Source organism: Peromyscus californicus, unplaced genomic scaffold (assembly GCF_007827085.1).
Source record: "Peromyscus californicus insignis strain IS unplaced genomic scaffold, ASM782708v3 Scaffold_21__1_contigs__length_65335640, whole genome shotgun sequence".
Classification (NCBI taxonomy): Eukaryota; Metazoa; Chordata; class Mammalia; order Rodentia; family Cricetidae; genus Peromyscus; species Peromyscus californicus.
Window position 1 is genome coordinate 44,206,755 of NW_026294514.1, and position 15,514 is coordinate 44,222,268.

Genomic DNA, 15,514 nt, shown 5'->3' on the forward strand with positions numbered 1-15,514 from the left:
CAGGAAAGGCGCAAAGCTACACAGAGAAACCCTGTCTCGAAAAACAAAACAAAACAAAAACAAAAAAAAGAAAAGATATAAATCGAGGAAATACACTCACGAATATAGAACTGAGTAAACAGCTGAAGTTGTCTTCTGTTCTGTCCAGGAGTGAATGCACCAGGCCGTCTCATTCACGCCAGGAAGAAGGAAATGCGACCACTCTCCCTTTCCTTTTAAGAGGTCACGTACAAAGGCAAGAAGCACCACCTCTTTTGGGTCTTATAGACCAAGGTGATGGGTGGAGCAAATACCACTACATACATACATGTGTATCACAATGCATGCATTCATGGTACTTCTGTACACATTCACACAGGTGTACACATTCACACAGATGCATTTATGCCTGTACATGCATGACTACATTTACTTTCTTGGCACCAGCTAGTATTAATATTACACGGATGTGTTAGCTCTGGCTACTTCACTGCATCTCAAGAATGAAGCTAGTATAAGTTATAGTATAAGTTTCCTAGGATAAGCACAGTGTAACCATTGGCGTCCCACTGAGGCTGACCCAGTACCCTCCCTCCCAGTCTGTGCACATCTGTAGTAGAGCTCTCTAGAGGAGCAGAAGCAATAGAAGTTTGTTACGGTGGAGATTTATCTACATTGGTTGTCTTGGTAATGGCCACACAAGAACACCTTGTGTTGGGTGATGGCTGCCTCGTCAGTCCCAACTGGCCCGAAGGCCTAGAGAACCACTGGTCTTGAGTCTGGCTGGAGGGCTGAAGAAGCTGGGCTCCATCGTCAGTGGAGGATGGCAGCCGCAGGGTAGGTGTACCCTCCAGGCAGGACTGGAGGCAGGCAGGCAAAAGAGCAGTTTTTCCTTCTTACCTCTTAGATCTGGCCTGTCACCAGAAGATGCTGCCCACTCTGGGGAGGGTCTGGCCTGTCCTGCCACCCTTCAGCCCCCTCACATCACCACCCAGAGATGTGTCTCCTAGCTGGTTCCAGGTCCAATCAACTTTTATAATGTCTGAATTAACAGAAGGAGCAAATAATGCCATTGACAGCATTCTCCTTTTCCGGCGTAGGAGGAGCCAGGGTGGGGGCCATGTTTTCTGTGCGATTGTCACGTGTCTCAGTTTGAAATAGTTCTTTATACTTGTTTTTGAAAATATTTTCTTGAGAAAGGGTCTCCTCAGGTAGCCGAGACCAGCCTCAAACTTGAGATTCTTCTGCCTCAGCTCCTTGTCAGCTTTTCGGGTAGGTACCACGGCCACACACCCAGCTTTATCCATTGGTGGTTTTGGAAACAGTCATCCCCGTCTTCTAGTGTAGGATGTTTCTTATTTGAGCTTAATTTTTTTATGGATTGTTTTCTTTTGTGTATATGTATGTATGTGTTCACATGTGTGGGAGTGCGTGTTTGTCCTGTATGTGTGTGGAGGCCTGAGGTTATGTTGAGAGTCTTAATCACTGTCCACCTCATTCATTGAGGCAGAGTCTCTCTGATCTTTCCTCATGAGTGGATTCACGACTTAGTTCTTACTCGGGAGACTAAAAACATGCCACTCTGTTCTTCTCAGGGTACCATGTACATGTCACTTGGGGCTCCCCAACTCCTCTTTTGTGTGAAAGAAGATCCTCACACTTAGGTTCAGATTGAATTTGACTGGAGGGGGTCCCAGGGTATCCCATGATGCCATGTTTAAGCTTTCCCCTCACTGAGCATTTTGTTCCCCTTGTTCTCAGCACCCCTTGCGTCCGTCTTAGGACAGATTGTAGACAGTGACGGTGTCTTTACTGTGTGCAGAGTACACCTGAGCCTTCCAGTTTCATTTCTGGCCACAGGGAGCCCTCACAATGGCTTGTGAAGTCCCCCTGCCTGGCCCCTCTCCCCCTTCCTACTTCCTGGGTTCTCGTGGGGTGCTGGCCTAGTTCTGCCCTAGGGCTGCTGTGTGCTGAACCACTGCCTTGATGCGCACCAGCCAGTCCTCCCCTGCCCAGGCCTTCGGGACACATCGCCCTCGGAGAATCTGGGTCTCTTCAAGTCTTGTTGCCACAAAACACTGGGTCACCTGCCACCTTCCTATGTGTGCAGACCCTCCTCTGTCAGCACAAAGATTACAGTGCTCAGGGACCGTGTGTTTGTGTGTGTGTGTGTGTGTGTGTGTGTGTGTGTGTGTTCATAGCTATATCTCCATTGCCTAGAGCAGACTGGCACAGGGGATGCTCACTAAGCCTCAGGTGGTGGGGTGCATAATTATAAACACCCAAGAGTGTAACTAACAAGGTCAAGTCAATCTCTGCCTTGCTGTTTGAACGATCTGAAGCTTTGTACCAATTTGGTCCTATCCCTCAGACCTTTCCTAATGTCTTCAGAGTTTTAGAGTTCACAGTGTGTGGTCCACAACCCTCCTCTCAGCTGAGCTTGTCACCTGGCTGCCTCTTGTGGCCACCTAGCCAGCCCAGATACACAGCAGAGTCTGGGCAAAGAAGACCCCGAGGAGTCGGAGAAGAGGTTGCTTCCTCCATTTTCTATCTCCTCTTCATGGCAGCTTCCCTACACCGGTGACGACTTCTGCTCCTTGGTGGCGCCAGTTCTGGCTGTCTAATTCCCATTTCTTCTGTTTTCTGTCCTGACACAGACCAGCTGTAGCAGGGTTCTGGACAGGACTAGGGGTGGGGAGTGGGCAGAGGACCAGGGGACGAAAAAGAAAGAAGATAATGTAAAGAAAGAGTCAAAAGCTAGGGTCAAGAGGGCTGCTGACCCAGGCCAGCAAGTTTATTAAACTTCACAGTTCTTTATATAACTCTGTGTGTGTGTGTGTGTGTGTGTGTGTGTGTGTGTGTGTGTGTGTGTGTGCGCGCGCGCGCGCGTGTATTTGTGTGTGTGACAAATCAGTAAATAAACATCAGGCAACAGAGTTATAACTCAGGATACCTCAAGTTCACCTTTAGCAAGGTGCATTCTGGGATGGCAGACAGCATTTCACATCTTAGCACCTGGAACATTTGACCACATACATATGGAAGAAGTGTCAAGTGTTACTTTCTGGACTATAGCTCCCCCAGGCCCTGGGTCCAGTCATAGATGGTCTGCCTGGCATGACGCTGGCTAGGTGAGGGGAAACGGCCCACATCCCATCAGTCAGGGACTGGGTGGAGGCTGCTCATCTACTCATCATCAGGCTCTTCCTCTGGCTTCCTCAGCAGGCTGTTCTTCCATCCGCTGGCATTTTCTCCTATCCATGCTGCAGAGAGCGGCTGGCCACGCTTTGTCCGGCACACACTGAACCTTTGCTTTGTACAACCTTTCTGTCGCCTTTCCTCTTAGCTCTAGGAACAACCACTGTGACCTCATTTGCCTGTCTTCCCCTCGGGGTCCTCCCCTTTCTCATAGGGGTTCATGATCATCCATAGGAGCTCCGTTCCCTCACCACAGGACATCCAGCACACTTGGGCAATCAGGAATCGAAGCTGGGGACACAGTCCCTTTGAATTTAGCTAAGGGACAGTGGCTCTTCCTGAGTGCTGGGACCACAGGTCTGTTCTTTTCTGCAAAGGCACTGTTATACCCACTTGTCAATCTAGGAAATTTGGTCCTCTTGATAGGGCAAGCCCCAGACCTTGGGGAGGAGAGAGAGGACCGCAGGGAACTGAAGGCAGAGAGCGGCGGGGTGAGGGTAGGGCTGGGGAGAACCTGAGTGGGAAGGAACGTGTTAGTTCCTGGAGCTTGGTTCCCACTCAGGGACTTGGCGGTGGCAGAGTCACTGAGTGTCTTTCCGACCCTGTGGGGACTTGTTTAATAAGAGGAATGGGAAGGAAGCAGGATCCCCTTCTCGGTTCGGCTCTCTAGAGTGCAGGCAAGCCTTGGGTTTGGGGTGGGGGGGAGAGAAGCAGCTCTCTCCATGGAAGTCTTGGGAACAGCTCCATCTCAAGGAAAACGTCCAAACCCCGGCCTTCTGTGTTGGAAGTCTGGTGGAGCAGGGCTAGGGCATCAGAAAGAGCAAACAGCTTGGTTCTACGTGGAGAGGAGCGGGGGTACATGCGTGTTTCATGCTTTGAACACCTAAGGCGACTGAGGCACTTGGCTGCCAAGTACCCAGCTGCTGCGTGAGTGCGTGCGGATCTCTGTGAACAGGAGCCACTAGGTCTCCTTCCCTTACCCTCCAGCTCCAGCGTCGGTTCACAGCGCTGGCTCGGAGTCAGGCAGCATGGATGTGATGTCACCAGTTCAGAAAGAAAGACTCCCCTTGCTCATAAGTGTACAGTGTTGGTGCCGAGAAGGGCTCTGCCTCGCAGTGACCCTCCTGGTGGGCACCCGAGGGGCACTGCTGAACCGCATGCCTTTGTCTGCTGGTTCAATTAGCACACCGAGTTGCGTCAGACCTCTCCTCTTTTTGTCCACAAACGGTTGGCTATTGAGCTAAGTCAGTTTTCCTTATAAAATTATTGTTGATTGAACCACAGTATTTTACCTATTTTGGGACCACAAGCACGGTTAGATTCTAGTATTTTTTTTTTTTTTTTTTTGGTTTTTCGAGACAGAGTTTCTCTGTGTAGCTTTGCACCTTTCCTGGGACTCACTCTGTAGCCCAGGCTGGCCTCGAACTCACAGAGATCCGCCTGGCTCTGCCTCCCGAGTGCTGGGATTAAAGGCGTGCGCCACCACCGCCCGCCTAGATTCTAGTATTATTTATGTTTGAGGCTTCTTGTCAGATTTTGTAATTCTAGGTAAGTACAGCAGTTCCCTTTATTTGAGAGGACCCATTCCATGACCCCTAGGGGATGCTTATAACCTCAGATACTATCAAATGTAATTTTTTTTATGATAGCTGTTAATTTGTAAATTAGGCACAGTAAGAGATTAACGAAAAGTAAATTAGAAGTTATAATAATGTACTATAATAAAAATCGTGTGAATGTGGCACCTCTCCCTTGGAACATCTTGTTCTTTTACTTTTTCACTGAATTACTTTATGGCCTTTAAAAGAACATCTAAATTGTCAGCATCAGCATTTGAGCTTTGGGGCCATTAGAAAGTAAAATAAAGATTACTTGAACATAGGCACCGGGATACTGAGACAGGAGATTTGATAACTGAAACAGCTTCTAAGTGACTAAGTGACTTGTGTCCAAAATGTGTATCCCCAGAGCATAGTGGATCCCTGGTAGCATGTGCTCTGTGGATATACATTTTGGACAAAAGGATGACTCATGTCTTGGGTGGTGGTTGCTGCTCTAGAGGCGGTGGGGCCTGGGAGATGGAGCCAATAAATGAGGTGGACTGAAGTCTCATCAGTAGCCAACTTTACTCAGAGCATCAGACAATTTATACTCTGGGGTTTAAGAGGAGTCACGTGAATAAAGTGTACAATCACAAGGACAAGCCGCATGTGGCAAAAACCTTTTTCATAGAGGCGTATAGACTAAAAACTATAACTAGGTGTAATGAATAATCTAAAAACACTCCTATCTACTACACCTGAGAGGGACTCAAAAGCAAAGTCCTAGAACAAGTCCATGTTTTTGAAGAAACTGAGGTCACAAGACTCTTGTCTTGTTGTCTTCCAAGTACTTAGACTTCTCCTCACATAACTCCATTCTTAGGCCATGTTCCAACAGTGGACACAGTGGGGGCATCACCAGATTTCATCCTACTACTGAGAACGGGGCACATACACCCCACCTGCCCGCCTCCATACAGATTATTGTGTACATGGCTTGTGTTGCTAATCAGTTGTCAAGTGTAATTGATGGCCAAGGGAAGAAAAAAGCTTGGATACTGGTTTAAAAAATAGCAGTGAACATTTAAAACACGAATTATTTATTTCTGGAAATTTCTATTTAGCATTCTCAGATGTCATTGGCTGGACTGATGCTTTAGGTAGCTACCTATGAGAGGGGATTACTGTAACTATATTTGGGTTTCTGACCAGCCCCCGTCTAGTCTTACTAATTTAATTTTAGGTACATGGCACTGTGAAATTGAAAGTATCCATCAGAAGTAGTTGTGTACCCCCATCCAATGGCTCCTGTTTATGTTTTAGGTCAGAATCAGGTTTGTGGAATTTTTTTGTGAGGACATTCAAAGGTTTGGTGCTCAAAAGCAATGCCAAAACCCTGCCCTCCAGGTCCTTTCATTTTTTTCCCTGACATTAAACTATGTGAACCTAAAACACAGGTTTTCACTTTTTACTTAAGGGAAAGCCATCTAAACCATTTATTGTAAAACTTGGTCTTGCCAGTAGATGGCAGTATGGTCCTATTTCTGGCCACCAAAACCGTTACTTCCAGGGTTGCTTAAATTTTTGCACTTGTGATCCCCCTTTGCCTGAAAAATCTTTACATGACCTCCAGAATATCAAATATTTCCTGATAATTCATAAGAAATTCTCACTAATTCTTTGACATACACAATTTACCATTTATTACAGATGAAAGCAAATTTGCACATTAGTGAGAGGGATGTGCTTGTTTCTTTTTACAACATACTCAAGTCTTGGGTGACTATTTGATACTGCGAAATGTAAAGCATCGTCACATTTTTCAGAGTTGATCAGTGTTTTGACTTTATAATCCACCTTGAGGTGTCATTTTGCATAAATGTGTAGTGTGAAAATGGGAGAATTATGTCTAAGGATTGTAAATTCCGTCTCAATCACAGGTTTAAATTCATTAGACAACTTTCTAAATATGAAACAATGCAGGAACTCAAACATCCTACATTTATTTGTGTGTGTGTGTGTGTGTGTGTGTGTGTGTGTGTGTGTGCACGCGCGCGCGCGCAGTACCGCAGTGATACTGGAAGGCAGTGTGGAGGAAGTCTATTCTCATTCCCCCATGCAGCAGGTTCAGGAGCCCGAACCCACGTTGTTTGGTTTCATGGCAATTGCTTTTACCTGCGGAGCCATCTTGCCAGCCCTCAAACAGCCATTTTAAAAGTCAAACATTCTACTATCATAGTCAAAAGCAATACTAATTTGGTACTTCCACGATAAGGAATGATGGTAATAAAATACGGTTTTCTGTACGTTTTCACACGAGCAGAAAACTGTATGCGCAGTAAAGCCACTGCGGCTCGTACCATCCAGGCGGCTTGAATCTGAACCCAGGTGTTTCTGGCTGCGTTGCGGTCCACGGCTGTGATGGCATGCACGGTGCCAAGTGTGCGTGACGTTTGTTCGAAGGCGATGGTGCAGTGACGTTATGGGGTGCAGTGTGGGCCAGCGCTGCCAGGACCCCCCAGATTCATCTCAAGCTTCGTTTTGAACTAATGAGTGTCGTTATGTGTTCAGGAACCCTTCCCTGTCAGCAGATTCACCAGACCTGTGTTCGGTTGTGTGCTCCCATGTGGAGCTCTGACCCACTGTTTACGAAGCGATGCCAATGTGAAAATTCTTTAAAAAACAACCCACACCTGAAACATCATCAAATGTTTTCCTTTTTTTTTTTTTTTTCAACTCAAACTGTAATGAGGCTGAAGGAAACTTTCCTCTTGATTCTAAGGACAGAAAACGTCCACCCCACCCCACCCTACTTTAGAATTTATTCGCTAGTCAAAATAAAGTTTGTTTTTCTAACAAAGTTGGGCTAATTATAGTGATAATGTGGGTAAACTCTTGTGATGAGAAGACACAATCGAACATCATTAATATAATTACTGACTCTCAGCTAATGTAATTCATTTTGTTATAAGCATTAATTTTTCATAATGCTTTATAATTATACCAGACATTATGTGTTCATCTTCACTTGGTCCTTCTCCCAGATGATGTTCAATAACTGGTTAAATTCCGAATCTACATTTATTCTCCACCCCAGGTTAATGTGTCCACTAGTTGCCAAATGGAATCTCTGGCCAAGGGAGAGCAAGGCTTGAATGGGGGGGTGGAGAATAAATGCAGATACTTAATAATTTAAGAAGGAAAGCCCCTACAAGTTTTATTGATAAAATGTTCTGTGTAATTGTCTTTGACTATTCTGTCTGGAACACTGATGAGAGTAGCCTCATTAACTATGAATTTGGAGACACAATTTAGCATTGCCTGCTCTGCAGCCGGCCGGCGGGCTCCTCTGGGTTGGTGTTCATCTGGGGAAGCGCTTCTTTCTGCACACCGTTGGCACAGCCTACAAATACCACACTACAGGACAGCTGAGTGTTGTTTCTTTTTGCTCTCTTTCTCTTTGGGGGTCCCACCACCCAGCTCCCAAATAAGTTACACACAGAGGCTTATTCTTAATTATAAATGCCTGGTCTTATCTTGGCTCGTTTCTTGCCAGTTTTTCTTAAATTATCCTGTTTACCTTTTGCCTCTGGGCTTTTCCTGTCCTCTTACTTTTGTAAATCTTACTCTTACTCTGTGGCTTGCTATGTAGCTGGGTGGCTGGCCTCCATAGTCCTCTTCTTTCTCTAGCTACTTCCTTTCTCTTCTCCCAGATTTCACCTTCTATATATTCTCTCTGTCTTCCAGCCCCGCCTATCCTTTCTTGTAACTGAAAGTTTTCCTGTGCCCACCTGGCTCTGGCATCCTCATGGTCTGGCAGCTGCTCAGACCCAAATGAACACACAGAGAACATTATGAACTGTATGGCCTATTGGCTCAGGCTTCTTGCTAGCTAGATCTTACATCTCAAATTAACCCATTTCTATAAATCTATACTTTGCCATGTGGCTCGTGGCTTATCAGTACCTTTACATCTTGCTTCTCATGGCGGCGGCTGGCAGTGTCTCCTCTGTTCTGCCTTTCTCCTTCCGCCTCTCTAGTTAGAATGTCCCGCCTAGCCCTATTTTGCCTTGCCATTGGCCAAACAGCTTATTTATCAACCAATCAGAGCAACATATTTCCACAGCATACAAAAAGACAGTCCCCCATCACTTCCCCTCTTCTGTCTAAGCAAAAGGAAGGTTTTAACTTTAACCTAGTAAAATTACATACACCAAGCAGTAATTACAATTATAATATCTAGTCTATTTATATTTTGTAAAGTTAAAGAAAATATTTTATCTGGCTTATATTTGTGAGTCTAAAATATCATATCTAATTTATCTTTTATCATAACTAAGAAAAACTGTAATTATAGCTATCTAGTCTTCAACCACATCAAACACCTCAGAAGGATATAATGTTACCTAAGTAAACAGGAAGAGCATTGTAAGCAACTTCCAAAAGCCTAGAATGACAGAGACAGCTGGTTGCATGGATAGTCACCCAAAATTCTTCTGCAATGTTGGGGCATCCATTCTTCAGCCCACAGGCCTAGAGTCTCTCAGTTGCTTCTCTCTGTGTCCTGTAGAATGTCTGGCATTTTCCTCTGTGAAGCAGGAACCTGAAGGACCATCTTGACTTGCAAAGTTCAGTGGTCACCTTTCCCATGGGTCCTGCATGTCCAGTCAACACAACATTTTTTCAAGCAGTCCAGGCAAGAGCAGTTCTTGCCCAAATGGCTATTTTTGCCAAGAAGATTAAAAAAAGTAGAAATATTTATATATAGCATAACAAAATCAACTCTAATTTTGTATCAATAAACTAAATACATAGCAATGTAAAACATTTTTAAACAAGCTTTTACTATTTATCCTACATATCTATATCTCCTTTTCTTCTTTAGAAAGAGATTGCATTTATAATCAATCTGCTTTAAATAAGAATAAACATTCATAAACAATATTTGGGAATTTGGGCATAGCTTCTCATTCTACTTCCTGCTGGATAAGGGCACTGGCAATCTAATGGGAATCCTGAGAAAATTAAGAATTATGGTCAAGTCCTGACTGGAGTAGTCTGTGACACTGTATTCTCTGAGCCAGTTGCCTTGAAGCTGTTTTTGGATGTTGAATCATCTGGGCCATGGCATCATTGGAGACCCTTCAGGGGGTCTTGGCTGGTCAAACCTGATGTATCTTAATCTGGAACAAATCCATAACTTCTTGATTCCTGTGGAAACAAAAGCAGAGTCTCCTTTCCAAAGCAATATATCCTTAGATCCAAATTTTGAAGCCAAGATACCTTTAAAATAATATATATATATATAGGCTTAATTTAACAGCCTTTACAATCAAATATCTTTCTGCAGTTAAAAATATCAAAGGCAATGCAATCCAGATTCTCTGTATAATATCCATCTTTATGTGGCTTATTTTTTATACTACCTTTACTGTCTCTTTAAAGACATTATTTTTTAAAACTATTTCTTTATATAACTGTTTGACTCGTCAGGCAGTGACTGGCAACAGTCTTTACCACTTATATACTCTTGGGGAGTGTGATAGTTTGAGTGAAAATGGCCCTCATAATCTCATTAGGAGTGGCACTATTAGGAGGTGTGGTTTTGTTGGAGGAAGTGTGTCACTCTGGGAGCAGGCTTTGAGGTTTCCACTGCTCAGGATACTGCCCAATGTCTCAATTGATTCCCTGTTGCCTACAAGATATAGGACTCTCAGCTACTCCTCCAGCACCATGTCTGCCTGCATGCCGCCATGCTCCCTGCCATGATCATAATGGACTGAACTTCTGAAACTGTAAATGAGCCCCCTCAGTTAAATGTTTTCCTTTAATTTAACAGTTAAATGTTGCTGTGATCATAGTGTCTCTTCACAGCAATAGAAACCCTAAGACAGGGAGGGAGGGGCTGAGTGAACCTGGTCAGTGTCAGGGGCTTCCTGAAGCGATTTTGAATTATTTCCTGTGTTTATGGAGCTTCCTTGCAAGATGGAGCGTTTCACCCTGCCTGGAGCATCCTGCTGTTTCATTTCCTAGTAAATATGGGGTCCTAAAATACCCCACTGTTGCACTTCCCTGTAAATCCTATGTCCCAGGACAGCAGGGCAATGCAGAGAAACACTGTCTTGAAAAACAAAACAACACCCCCCCCCCCCATAAAATGTGGGCATGGCAGAGGTCACAGCAAATATTAGCTTAAATAATATCAAGTTGCTGGCTCTTTAGTTTAATAATATTTGCATATTCATCAAAACCAATCTATATGGATAATTAAAAAAACAGAGCCTTGTAAATATGGAAATTTGGGTCTATAATTTAAAATGGATTTCATATTGCTTGGGGGGAAAAGAAACCCAGATGATGGGGGAGTAGGTTGCTGGGGAGTGTCCTTGCGGGGTCTGCCCTCCCTGGATGCTTCCTGTCTCCCTCTCTGACCCTCTCTGCCTCGGCATGAACTGCTGTGTTCTGTCCTACTCTGCCCTGCACACCCTGATGGACTAGAACTTCCAAAACTATGAACCCAAGTGAGCTCTTGTTTTTAAAAAGACTTATTTATTTTATGAATATAAGTGCTTTATCTGCATGTACACCTTTATGCCAGAAGAGGGCATCAGATTCCACTATAGATGGTTGTGAGCTACCATGTGGGTGCTGGGAATTGAACTCAGGACCTCTGGATGTATGGCCAGTGCTCTTAATCGCTGAGCCATCTCTCAGCTCCCCAAGTAAACTCTTGCTCTCTTAATATGTCAGGTATTTTGATCACAGAGACAAATAAAAACAAAAACAAAAACAAAAACTGACAGCAATGTACATGTATATCGAACCATCAAATTGTATATCTTGAATATTTAGTCTTTAAAAAGATGGAAGTCAGGGCTGTGGAGGTAGGTCAGTTGGTATATGGCTTGTATATGAGTACCACTGTTAACTGCACTAGAGGACCCAGGACCTGGGAGTGTGGAGCTGATACAGGAGGCAGACTAAAGTCTCATGCTACTGTGGATATCGCTCTGTATGCTGTGAATGTGTTGCTCTGATTGGTTGATAAATAAAACGGGAGCCAGGCAGGAAGTATAGGCGGGATAAACAGACAAGGAGTACTGTGGGATGGTCTGTATGTCAAATGTGTTGCTGATTGGTCAATGAATAAATCACTGATTGGCCCGTGGCCAGGCAGGAAGTGTAGGTGGGACAAGGAGGAGAATAGAGCTGGGAAGTGGAAGGCTGAGTGAGGGAGACACTGCCAGCCGCCATCAGGACAAGGAAGATGTAAAGTACCGGTAAGCCACAGGCCACGTGGCAAGGTATAGATTAATAGAAATGGATTAATTTAAGCTGTAAGAACAGTTAACAAGAAGCCTGCCATGGCCATACAGTTTGAAACCAATATAAGTGTCTGTGTTTACTTGATCGGGTTTGAGCGGCTTGGGACTGGCGGGTGAGAGAGATTTGTCCTGACTGTGGGCCAGGCAGGAAAACTCTAGCAACAAAGGAGAATTCTGGGAAGAGAGAGGCTGAGTCAGGAGACGCCAGTCCACTGTCAAGGGAGCAGCATGTAATGGCACACAGGTAAAGCCACAGAACATGTGGCCACATATAGATTAACAGAAATGGGCTGAGTTTAAGTGTAAGAGCTAGTCAGTGGTAGGCCTGAGCTAATGGTCAAGCAGTTGTAATTAATATAAGCCTCTGTGTGTTTACTTGGGTTTGAATGGCTGTGGCACTGGGGGGCCACGGGGCGGGAACACAGAAAAACTTTCAGCTACAAATGGCCCCCAACGTGGGGCTGGGCAGGACTGAAAAAAACTTCAGCTACATCATGAAATAGCCAACTCTATTCAGAGCATCAGACTATTTGTTCTCTGAAGGTTAAGAGGAGTCACATGAGTAAACTATACAATCACAAGGACAAGCTGCATGTGGCAAAAACATGCTTTTCTATAGAGGCCTATAGACAAATAACAATAGCCAGATGTAATGAACAGTCTGAAGTAAACTCACACCAAGCTGCTACACCCAGCTGGGGCACAAAAACATAGTCCAAGAACAATATTGAGAGTCACTGATAGCAAAAGTTCTTGGGCGTATACAGCAGTAACAACTAGAGTTCAGAAGGTCAACCTGTCAGAACTAAGGGTTCTGTTAGAGGAAACCATCATGCAAGGCATTATGAAATTACTGCCTTTTGAATGATTTGACTGTTTCTTGTTGTAAACTTCTTGTGTAATAACAGCTATGATTCTCCCCATTTACTGTTCATTTCCATGTTATGTGTACATGTAATCTCACGATTACATGTCAATCTTGGGTTTATTGAGGAGACTCATGGTGGAGGTTTCACTCACAGATCACTCCTGCCTCCACCACATCACTCTAGTCTCCAGAGAACAATTCTATGTTTTTGAAGAAACTGAGATCAAAAGATTCTTGTCTTGGTTTCTTTGCATTTTCTCACAAGCACTCAGAATTCTCCTCTCACAGGACTGAATTCTTGGACCGTGTTCAGCACATCAGGACCTAAGAATCCCAGAAGCCATGAACAATAGCATGATGGCATGCCCTTGTAATCACAGCTCTGGAAATACGGAGACAGGCAGATCATTGAAGTGTGTAGACCAAGCTAGCCTAAACTAATTTCCAACCTCCAGGCCAATGACAGATTCTTGGCTTATAAAACAGGGTGGAGGACACCTGAATAGTAGCATCAGAGGTTGGCCTTTGTCCTCAACATGTATGGGCACACAGAAGTACCCACTCACACATGAACACTCTTGTACACACACAACATAAGGGGCAAAAAAAAAAAGGAATTTCTGTCTCCTAATTATCTCCTAATTAAATTCAACCTGTAATTTAAAGTATACTTCAATGAATTTAAAGACATTTCCAGAAAGAAGAATCCATTCTTTTTTAGTGATTGATACATTTGATACACATTCTGATAAGGATTTCAAAGGTGACAGGATCCAGGGCTGTGGCTGACAGGGTGAAGGCTGTGTGTGGGAAGCTCCAACGACATCTCCATTTGCTTCCAAAAGCAACACTGACTGAGTGTTGAGGCTCATTCTCCCTGGACACAAAGTACTTCTCATTCCAACACTTTACAAGATACTAGAACTCTTGGACTCCCGCCAATCAGCAGATTCCAAACACAATTCTCTCTTTCATCCCACAGCACACTCTCCAAGATAGTCTGCCAATCCTGTTCCTTTAGGAACCATTTAAAAAGGAGACCTGGAGTGCCCAGTATGCTGGCACACACCTTTAATTCCAACACTTGGAAGGCAGAGGCAGGTGGATCTGTGGGAGTTTGAGGCCAGCCTGGTCTACATAGCAGGTTCTAGGACAACCAGGGCTATGTAGAAAGACCCTGTCTCAAAAACAAAACAACAACAACAAAACAAACAAAAAGAGAGACTTGTGGGGGACTAGAGAGATGGCTTAGAAGTTAAGAGCATTTATTTTCTGGCAGAGAACTATTGGTGAAATTATTAAGGCCACTCCACGTAGTTAAAAGGGAGGTTTATTTTGTGGGGTAACTTACAAGTGAAGGGATTGGTAACAGGATCTGGGAAAGGTGTAGTGCAGTTCCGGCGGTGTTCTCTTCAGAACTCTGCTTGGTCCACCTCCAGCGTCCAGGGTCCAGGAACCCAGAGAGCCGGTGCATCCAGATCTCAGGTCTTCGGGGTCCTCTCTTGGCCCTGCCTTGTAGGCATGACAGTTACCGAAGCCTCAATGGGGGTTGGAACTTCCAGATCAAAGCTGGAATGGCTACTCACTACAGAGAACTCTAGTTTGATTCTTAGTCCCCATGTCAGGTGGCTCATAATACCCTGTAATTCTAGCTCTAGGGGCATCTGAAGTCTCCAGCCTCCTCAGGTACCTGCAATCAACATGTACACACATGTATACACACACACACACACACACACACACACACACACACACACACACACACACAAACACACACACACACTGACCCCGCAATCACCACCACCACCACCAATAAAAGAACTGTGACCAAGGAAGAGTAGCATCACTGGCCTGCCTGGAAGGGAGATCAGTTTCATTGCTCCTGGGGCAGGCTCTCTACTATGTGGGCATCGTTTGATGCCACAGGAGGAAAAGAAAGTATTGTCTCTGTGTGCCCCGTCAACAAGAAGATGAACTTAAAATTTCTGGCCTTTTACGATTCTGCCTCAAATTGTGTGTCCTGCTGGAAATGAGGTTGCTTTTGGATCATGTCGGTAGGTGGATGAGTAATTGAGAAAAACACAAAATAGTGCACACACACACACACAATCACACACAAGCACACACACAAAAGCAATACACAAAGCACGCACACAATCCACAAGTACACACACATACACACACACACACACACACACACACACACACACACACACACACACACCATGTCCATGTGCAGACTAACAGATACAAATTTTAGGAACTATGTAAAGCTAGTAGCAAATATGATACCACTATCATCACTAATAGCAAAAAGGTAGAAAGGGTAATAGAGAGTTTAGAAGTGCTACAATAATGAAATTAATTTTTTAAGGAATAAGAAAAAAACAGGGAGGTATGGAAAAATCAAAACTGATAAAGAGGGCTGGAGAATTGGCTCAGTGGTTAAGAGCACTTATTGCTCCCCCAGAGTCCTGGGGTTTGGTTCCCAGCACCCACATGTCAGCTCACAACCATCTCTAACTCTAGTTCCAGGGGATCTGATGTCCTTTTGTGACCACCAAGGTCACCAGGCACACATGTGGCACATAGACATACATGCA